Here is a 10,128-nt window from a genome sequence, read left to right as displayed (position 1 = left end):
TATCCCTTATAGCTTAGGAGATATTCGCATTTGAAAATTAAAATTTTTACCGTCCTTACTTTAGTTTTTTGATAATAGCGGGTCAGAAATGCCCGATTTTCGCCAAAACAAAACCTAAAAATTTTTGATACCCGGGGGACCATGTCCATCCAAAAAAACCCTATTTTTATGGAAAATTCAATTTTGAGCAAAAATTCTCAAATCGCATAGTCGATATCAAATTATAGTGACCTGTTTTATATGACCCAATATGTTCTTAATCATTTTGTAACGGGTTTCGATAACCCCGCCCCTGGTATGGATATAATAGGCAAAAAACCAAAAAATTTCATTTTTGGGAATTCCGGGATTTCTAATAAGAAAATTCGAAATTTTTATTTAATTTTGGATTTTGAGTAAAAAATCTACCTAGCTGTAAAATTTCATTTAAAAATATTCATAAATAAAATTTTTATTTATTTATATATAGTTATGACCAATTTTGGACCGATTCGAAAAAAAATTGAAGAATAATTAATACATATACATGTTCGTGTTGAATTTTATCTCGGTAGCTTTATTTATCAATGAAATATGCGCTTAAACGGGCAGGAGGTGAGCCTTGTATGGGAGTTATGACCAATTGTGAACTTATACAGATCTACGTTGGTATTATGATTTGTATTCATCTTATATTTACACGTACAAAATTTGAGGGAGTTATTAAAAATAAACTTAATTTCCGGTTATATATACCTTTGTATGTAAATTCCTTACCATTTTAATTCATTATTTTAACACAGTAATGGTATTACAATTACTACTTAAATAAGTACTTACAAATAAGAAGTTTTCAATAATATGACAAATAAAATGTCAAAACTCAAACTCAAGAACTTACATATCTAATTATATGAATGTAAATGCGGACGGTTAGTAGCAGTGATTGAAAAGTAAGTAGTTATGTGAGTAAAGCTTACAATGAAAATTAATGATTCGAAATGTTAAAGTTCTAATTTATTACTACTATCATTTATATCAAAGTCAAAAATAAAGTTGCTTACTACTATTGTACGACCAATTATTAAACAAAGACAATTTTTATTTCTATATACAAATACTTGCTTCTTTGTAAAAACCCCGACATTTATATTTTATTTAAAATTTTAATAAGAAAATGAATTCTTTGTTCTTTTAAATTATTATGCTAATATTTTTACAATTTGAAAAAAATGACTAAACTAATATTCGTTAGAGATTCCATATAAAGCATATTTGTACAAGTTATAGAAAGGTATGCAATAAAACTGCAATGATGGACTATTAAGACCAATTGGAAAACATTTACCCGTTTCAAACAGTCTCTAAACGTTGAAAATGTGTTTAGAAGGTAAAATGGGGTTTATTGACTTTTTGCTACAAATACTGAAATTTTGCATTTTCTTATGAATAAATTATAATCTGTATGAAATTTTCTTCTTAAAAATATATATAAGTTCAAAATCAAATATTTTGAGATATCTGCGACATAAAATTAAATTTTTATTTATTATATACTTGTAAGAAATGGGCGTGGCAGTAATCTTATCGTGCTAAATTTTTATAAAATGTTTTGCCAGTTGTGTCCTAAATTTAACTAAAATTAAAACTTAATGTCTCAATGATTTTTTAATGTCATTCTAAAAGTGACAAATGTATCACTGTCTCACCCAGCACTCCCCGGGGTCATGTTGCTTTGGCGAGACCTCCGCCTTGGTGTTATTGCAATCCTGGGTTATAAAGAGATGGCCAATACCTCCAGTCTGACCGGGACTGAAAAATTGGTTACAGTCTACTGTTTGGCTTAGTATTTGCAGAGGTCAGACTAGAGCACCGCATAATCTGTTGGTTGAGGATCCTTCGGGATCCACGTAGTGGCTGTGGTTTAAATCCAAATTCGCGGGGAGAGTAAGTGGCGGTTGAAAGACTGATGTATGATAATAGTCAATATTTCGGGATAAGTTCGGTGCTGTTGCCGAGAATAACAGATACCCCGTAGTTGAGTGACTGAATATCAGAATTACCACAGTGTGTCCCTGTGAGTAAGAACAATGTCCACGTCTTATTGATGATCGTACTTCCGTCTACCGGTTACGTCTCTAGGTGCTGTTGCCCAATCAACAGAGGCCATAAAATGGTCAAGAGATTAAATAGCTCGAGTACTCCAGCATAGTACTTGTACATGGACCTGTCAAAACCAATGTACATAAATTGCCACCTGCGTTCTTCATTAAAGAACAAAGGGGCGTTGGTAGACCGTTCTCAAGTCTACCCAGTGGATAAAAAAGACCACCGTGAGATAAGGCCGTCAAGGCAGGTGCTCACGTTAAAACTCTCGACATTCCTGTCTCATCTAGCAAAAATTTAGCAAAGACTTTCGCAATTGTAACCACACATCGTTTTGATTACATAGAAGTATTTTAATAACATCTTATTAATAATGTGTTTTTATATGTAATTCCTTTAAACTCATTTGTCAACTTCTGTGTGAGGCTATAGAATCTGTAAAATTTTTTTCACACGATTTAGATTGATTTATTTTTCTAATTAGTTGTAAGTAAGTGTGATAAGTACTTTACCTCCAATGACATAACAATGTTATTATTTTAACTTAAAAATTGGTAAGTAAATTTTAACTAATTTTACAAGGGTACATCAAGAAGGGTCTCAATGATTTCAGAGCGCTTGTCTTTTCCTACAATAAACATTACATAACTTTATTAAGTATTTAATTAAATTTAATTATATTTCCAAATAAACCTAGCCTATTGGCTACCAGAGGCATTATTTTAACAATAGTGCCTCTCAGATTTTTCCAACGATTTTCAAACGTTGTTAATACATGGTACATTTAATTCTTCGAAAATGCTCTGCAGCTGCTCTTTCAAATTTATTTCTATAAAGAAGAATATTAAGAATTTTGTATTTTTAACAGCTTTTATTTTTCATTAAAAAAAATTAATCAAATAAGAACAAAAAAAGAACTCGTCAAAAGCTTACAAAAGCATAAAGGTCTACGATAACTTGCAAGAAAGAAATACTTTTTTATAGTCGAGAAAGATATACTGGACCTCTAGCTCTACATAAATTTCCGAATTTCGTGCTTACATTAATATTTAAAGGGCATTTGATTTTCTGAATAGATATTTAATTTAATTTCTGCACACTAGTTCTTAAGCCCTATACAAATTATACTTCATTCATACGAGAAGAGTTTTTTTACATTGAATTATTAAAGTTATACAAATACATACATATGAATGTTTATACATATGTGTATGTACATATATTTGGTTGGGTGTGTTAATAAAAACAAATTTCTATAAATTCTAATAGAAAACTTCATTCAATAAATTGGACCACAGAAAGAAAATTTATGAAATCCTTTTAAATGTTTTCGTTTTTTTCATATATTTTTATTTTCTTCACTAAGAAATAAAACTTTTAGTCCCCATAAAATTAAATTATGTTTTTATTTGTGTACATTCATTTCTTTTGCTACACTTCTTGTTTTTTAGTTAAATTGAATCTTTGTAACAACCAGCTGAACTTTTTTCTTATATTTTTATTCAAACTCGTATTAAGAAAGTACGGAACGAAATTCTTTGAGTTAGTTTGTCGTAGAGATTTAAGTGAAATTGAGGTTGTTGGATTGTTTGCCTTCATTATGGCGTATTTTATGTCAGAAAGATGGAAGAAACAACAACAAGAGGAACAAAAGTACTTTATGATTAGTATCATTTTGTTTCTTGTCTTGTTTTTTTTTATTTTTTACTTTTGAAACACTGAATTAAAAACTTTGACTACAACTTGCAAACAAAATAAAATAATAATAATACACAAGAAATAAAAAAAGAAAAATGTTGAATTGAAAAGAAAAGCCACAAAAGTGAACCCATATGGGTAATTGGAATATGTTTGTTTACTTCTTAGTTGGTCAGTCTGTGGCCAAACACTCGCCTGACGTATTCACACTGTAATTGTACATACATAATATGTTCATCATAATATATACATACATAGATACATATATAAATTTTTATCAAGTAAATGATACTAGAGTACAACTGACTAAATTCAAAACATAATCATAATTTAGTGTCACGTATTTTGTTAACATAACATCTAATTTACACGGTTTATTTTATTTCCCCTGCAACACATAATGCATGCCACATATACAAACATTCACATGTGAATATTAACATATCGTTACCTAAAATAAAAAACGATAAATGATCAGGGAAAAAAAGAAATATAATTTTGATGATTTTTGATTTCTTTAAATTTCACAACCTTAGAAAAAAACAAGTAGGAAAGTATAGTCGGGCATGGCCCACCATATAACACCCTACACCATGAGTATATTTAAAAAATTCATTCATTTTGGGAAAAGGATATATTTTTAAATAATAGTTAATTATGTTGAGTTTCATTGCGATACAAATGGTTACAAGTGAATTTTAGACGTTTAAGACATTTTTTGAAAGGGGGTTTGTATGGGTGCTAGGGTCAAATAGGGGGCGATCATTACGAAAATTTGTAGTGTCATTTATACTTATATAAAACTTATTTGTGCCAAGTTTTAGAGAGATAATAGTATATTTGACGTAATTATGGCATAAAAGACCAAATCGGGAGGTACGTTTGTATGTGTGCTAGGTGAAATAATGAACCGATTTCAACCATTTTCAGTAGGCTTCGTCCTTGTGCCAAAAAACATGTTTGGTCCAAATTTCATTAAATTGTGGACTGTACCTTGCGCACAAGGTTTACATGGACAGCCAGCCAGACGGACGGACATGTCTTAATCGACTCAAAATGTGATTCCTCCCCACCATAGTGGTGTAGGTTATAAATATGTTTAAAACACTAATAAAATTAATTTTAAAGGAAACGTTCCCTTTATTTCAAATAATGGCTATTGTTATCTATGTCCTTTTCCAATAGTTGTGGCAACATATTGGTTCGTCGAATAACCTTGATATTTGATCATAAATATTCGGCTTTAGTGTCGATTCGTCCAACCATTCTCTTTCGGTACTAAATGATATCTACACTCAGAGAATAAACATGTTTTAAGAGCAACATATTATGGTTAAAATTATAATTGTAGTCCTAATATAATATGGTTATTGTTACAATTTTAAAATATCATATTATGATTATTATTATATTATTTATCATAATACTATTTGTTATGCGTGACTATATTATGATCCAATGTGATCATAATTTCGTTAAAAAATATGTATTGAATTACATTTATTTTGTTTACTGAATCAGTAAAATTACAGTTTCTAAATAAAAAAATACCTATGTATACTTACAATACATGACACAATTCACAAATGTCAATTTGGTTTACAAAAACATGACTACATTATTCTATACAAAGTGAAATACTTTCTATAAACCTAATGAATAGAACAACATAACATAAAATGGATATATGGAAGTTTAAATAGTTGTAAATAACATAATATGTTTTCATTGTTACCATTATGTAGTTATTGAAATAATAATTATGTTTCAGTGAATCATACTCTAATTTACAGTAACAACTATATTGTTTAAATCGAATGAAAATAACAATTATATGTTTTCGATAACAATATATTGTGACAGTGAACATAGTTTGCTTATAGTAACCACGCCGAACCATGTTTTTTCTCTGCGTGTACTTACAAAAATTGTGAAACAATATTTTAAAATTTTTCAAGGAAATGAAAAGGTATCTTATTTGGTTTACGAGTGATGGTCATATTATAATCTTTCAAAACAATATTCAATATAACTGCATTGTCTTTCATTTTAATATATTTATAATGTCCATAGACCAAAATTAAAATCAATTTATCCATCGTGTTGATTTTAAATTGTAAATTATCCGTTTTCACCTATAACGTGATCTTAAAAGTTTTGTACAATACCACTATATATACACAGATGTTTAGATCAGGATCAAAATAAATTTCTCAAGTTAATATCTTAAAAATCTTTCGGATTTTTAAAAATTGAGAACACATTTCTTTTCTTTTCAAGTAGAAATTTTCGCATTGCGAAATAGCACTGTTTTTAATAACGACACCTGTACGTATACGTGTTAATGATTTATTTATATTACAAATATTAAGTAAACATTTAGGGCCTGTTCCTCTTAATGCTAACGAACAAGTATTTTCATGTTTTATATTGAAAACAACAAAAAAATTTGAAAACTTGTTTTTATTTTCAATATAAAATGAGAAAGAAAGGTTCGTTCTCCGTTAGGGGAACAGGCAGTTAATGTAAATAAAGTAAAAGTAATTGATTTTTTAAGGTTTTAAGATTTTTATCTTAAAGATGATCACTTTTTTGCAAAACTAACTGAAATTATTCGCGACAAAACAAAAATACATGAGTTTGTGCAAAACTGGGAGACACGGATCCTTTTTCTGTGGTATATGTATATCGTTATATTTTTTCGGGTTGCACTGTATAATAATATTACGCTTTTGGTCACCATGATTTACTACCAATATTTCGTTTAAACATTTTGTACCACTAAACTTTCATACAAAATTAGTTTTTATATCACAAACAACTGTAATATTATCACCGTCAATATTATAACATTGTCTTAAACCATTGTCTCTATTAAAAATTTCATTTTTAATATTAAATAGAGACTAATTTTTTTATTATTTAATATTTAAAAATGTAGAGATTTTTTCAACAATATACAACCTTTATAAATAAATCTTTAGTATTTGAAATACAAAAAGATAAAATCTATAGTAGGTGTGATAGGTTATATTTTTTATTTACATTTGCAACAAATAATAATTTGAAATTTTAATAGTTACGAGAATATTAAAGGTAAAACCAAATTGAGAATATAAATTTGTTTTCTGGAATATCAATAATCCGTAAGAAAAAAATTTGTCGAATCGATGTTTGAAATTTTGAATTTAATTTAGATAATTCCGCCCTGCGATCAAAAATGCTTTCGTTACTTTATCATCCACTTTAATTTTTTTGGACACTTGTTGATAAAGTAACGAATCAGGCGGAATGGTCCAAATAAATGTTACATTTCTGTGGACACCCTTACAATACTTGACAAAAACACAAAGGAAAAATGTTGCATGTTCTTTAGGAAGGGTTTTAAACTAGTTAAACAATTTAGATTTATTTATAACTTTTAAAATTAGGATGGTTTTAGTTTTTGTAAGCGATATGCAAGTTCGTGTGAATGTTTATACATGGGTCATGTGTGATTGTATGTTCCTTTATTGGTTCGTTTGGTTGTTCAGTTCGTAAGTGTTTAGGTATCATTATACTTTTTTTTCTCGTACCACTTTTCTTCATTGTTGTTGTTGTTTGTTTTTCTTCTTTTCAAACAATAAATTTCATTTTTCTGCTTTATTCATTCCATCATCATCATCTTTATCACCATGATGAATATCATACAAGTCGAGTCAAGTCAAAAAGGCATGAGGGTTAAGTGCCTCTATCTACGAGTACTTGAGGGTATAAAAGTATTTATATTCAAGTGTGTTAACGTTTATGTTGGTGTGTATTATTATTCGTTTTGTTATGTTTAACATGTACTTGGATGAATGTGCGAATATATATCCATCAGAGCCTGTGTGTTTGTTCATACATAAGTACATATGTATGTATATATGCAAGGATATTTGTGTGTGTTACCACTAATAGCATAATACAATAGCCATCTTAATGAATGAAAACAATTGAAACAACAATATCTTCGTTGTGGTACTTTTAGCCTCACATTTACTATATGTAAGTGTGTGTATTTCACGGCAAATTTCCAATACAAATTTTCATTAATGGGGGTTCTTTCTTATTTACTTAATATTTTTAGGAAGAGATAAATTAAATTAATATTAAGTTATGCTTTCTGATATAACAAAATCGAAAACTATGTAAAACTACACATGGTTCTTAAATAATTCAAGAAAACTTCTAGGTATTAAATTAAAGAAAAATGAATACCTTAATTTACATATGTATGTGTTGGTGCATACACATGTATTCACTGTGGCAACGAAATTGATTACCAATTGCATTTTGTCGGTGGGTTATAAATATGATTTGATTACTGATTTTTTAGTTAAAAAATGTATTAAATTAACCAGACTAAAGTATCAACAGAACAAAATTACTAAAACTTGAGCTTTCTGAGTTTGAGAAATCAAATCTGATTACATAGATTTATGAATTATGTTTATGAATTAACTCCTAACAGACAAACCTTTGAAATATCACAAAACATAAAATGCATAGAACTAATACAATGTTTAAATATGATACGAATCAGCATTAGCAATTTTATGACAATATATTAAAATGATAACGGCTGATAATAACGACTTGGACGTTGTGGAACTGTTATAAACTGTTAAATGAAATTGCTAAGTGATCCTACCATTAATCAGGTTGATACAAAATAAAACATTTATTATTTAGTAGGGTATGGGCGGATATAATATTATCACTATAAACAAGCGTTATTCATATATACAGTGACTTCACAACTGTTCATAATAATACGAAATTATTCTCTTTTTTGAATTGTAAATAACAACTTAAAAAAATTATTTATCGTGTTCTGAACTTATTGCATGTTGAATAATACAATAAATAATTAAAAATCCAACTAAACAATATTTGCTTCAAAATATAGTAAGAAACTATAAAATACTTTTTGAGTACTTTTGTAACTAAGACATATTCGTTGCCCCTATTAAGATTTATAAAAGGGTTTTTCTTATGAAAAACAAACAAAGATATTTATTCAACAAGAACAAAACATAAAGATAAAAAATATTTTTAATCAAACAAAATATTCAATGAATAACTATAAAATAAAATAAAATAACAAGTACAAAACAATAAAGTTGATATCCAACACGCCTCCTCAACGATTATTGGTTTTGAATGTCATACCCATCTTTCCAATACAAAATTGATGCTTAATTTTTGGCAATGATTTGGTTAAAACATCTGCAACCATGTTTTCTGTAGGCATATATTTTATATTTACAACTGCATCACGAATAAAATGATATCGATAATGTATGTGTTTGGTTCTCGAGTGATGCCCACCGAATTTTGCCATGTGTTGTGCGCTCTGAGAGTCACTCATGATTATTGTAGGACCATCGGGTGGAAATCCGAGTTCTTCAAAAAGATATCTTAAATACATTGCTTCTTTTGCTGATTCAGCCAATGATATGTACTCCGACTCTGCACTTGAAGTTGCAACAACATTTTGTATGCGAGATTCCCATGATATGACAGCACCAGCAAAAATGAAACAGTGTCCAGACTGAGATTTTCGATCGTCAATATCCTGAGCCCAGTTTGCATCTGCATAGCCCATTAATGGTAGTGACGTTTTCTTGTAAGTTATTTTGTAATGTTTTGTTTCTTTTAGATATCTAATTATGTATAACGACGCATTCCAGTGCTGCTTTCTGGGATCTTGGCAAAATTGTGATAATTTGTTAACACTGCAACATATGTCTGGCCTACTAAAAACTGATAGGTGCAATAAAGAACCTATAATTTCTTGATACTTAGTTTTATCTACTTTTTCTCCTTCTCCTGGAATTTTTGGTTCTTTTTCCAAATTAATTTTTGATTGCATAGGAATTTTAACAGATTTTGCATTTAATAACCCATATTTTTCAATTAGGTTTTGAATATATCCCGGTTGACATATAGATAACGATTCAGAATCTTGAATAATTTCAAGTCCAATACAGTGCTTTGGTTCTTTAAGGTCGCGTATCTCAAAGTTTTCAGATAATAATTTTATCAACTTGTTTCTAGTTTCTTCGCAGTTGCATGTTTTAATTATATCATCTACATATAATGCTACTATTAAGATTTGTTTACTATTTTTCATGTAATATATGCATTGGTCATATTTAGAGTTTGTTAAATTAAATTTTTAAATACTTTATCAATTTTTATATACCATTGTCGACCAGCTTGTTTTAATCCATATATAGATTTCTTTAATCTGCATACTTTATCACATGTAGCTTCATTTATAAACCCCTCGGGTTGGTCCATGTAAATCTCCTCATTTAA

This window comes from Lucilia cuprina, chromosome 2 (genome assembly GCF_022045245.1).
Source record: "Lucilia cuprina isolate Lc7/37 chromosome 2, ASM2204524v1, whole genome shotgun sequence".
NCBI lineage: Eukaryota > Metazoa > Arthropoda > Insecta > Diptera > Calliphoridae > Lucilia > Lucilia cuprina.
Note: the sequence above shows the minus strand (reverse complement) of the source record.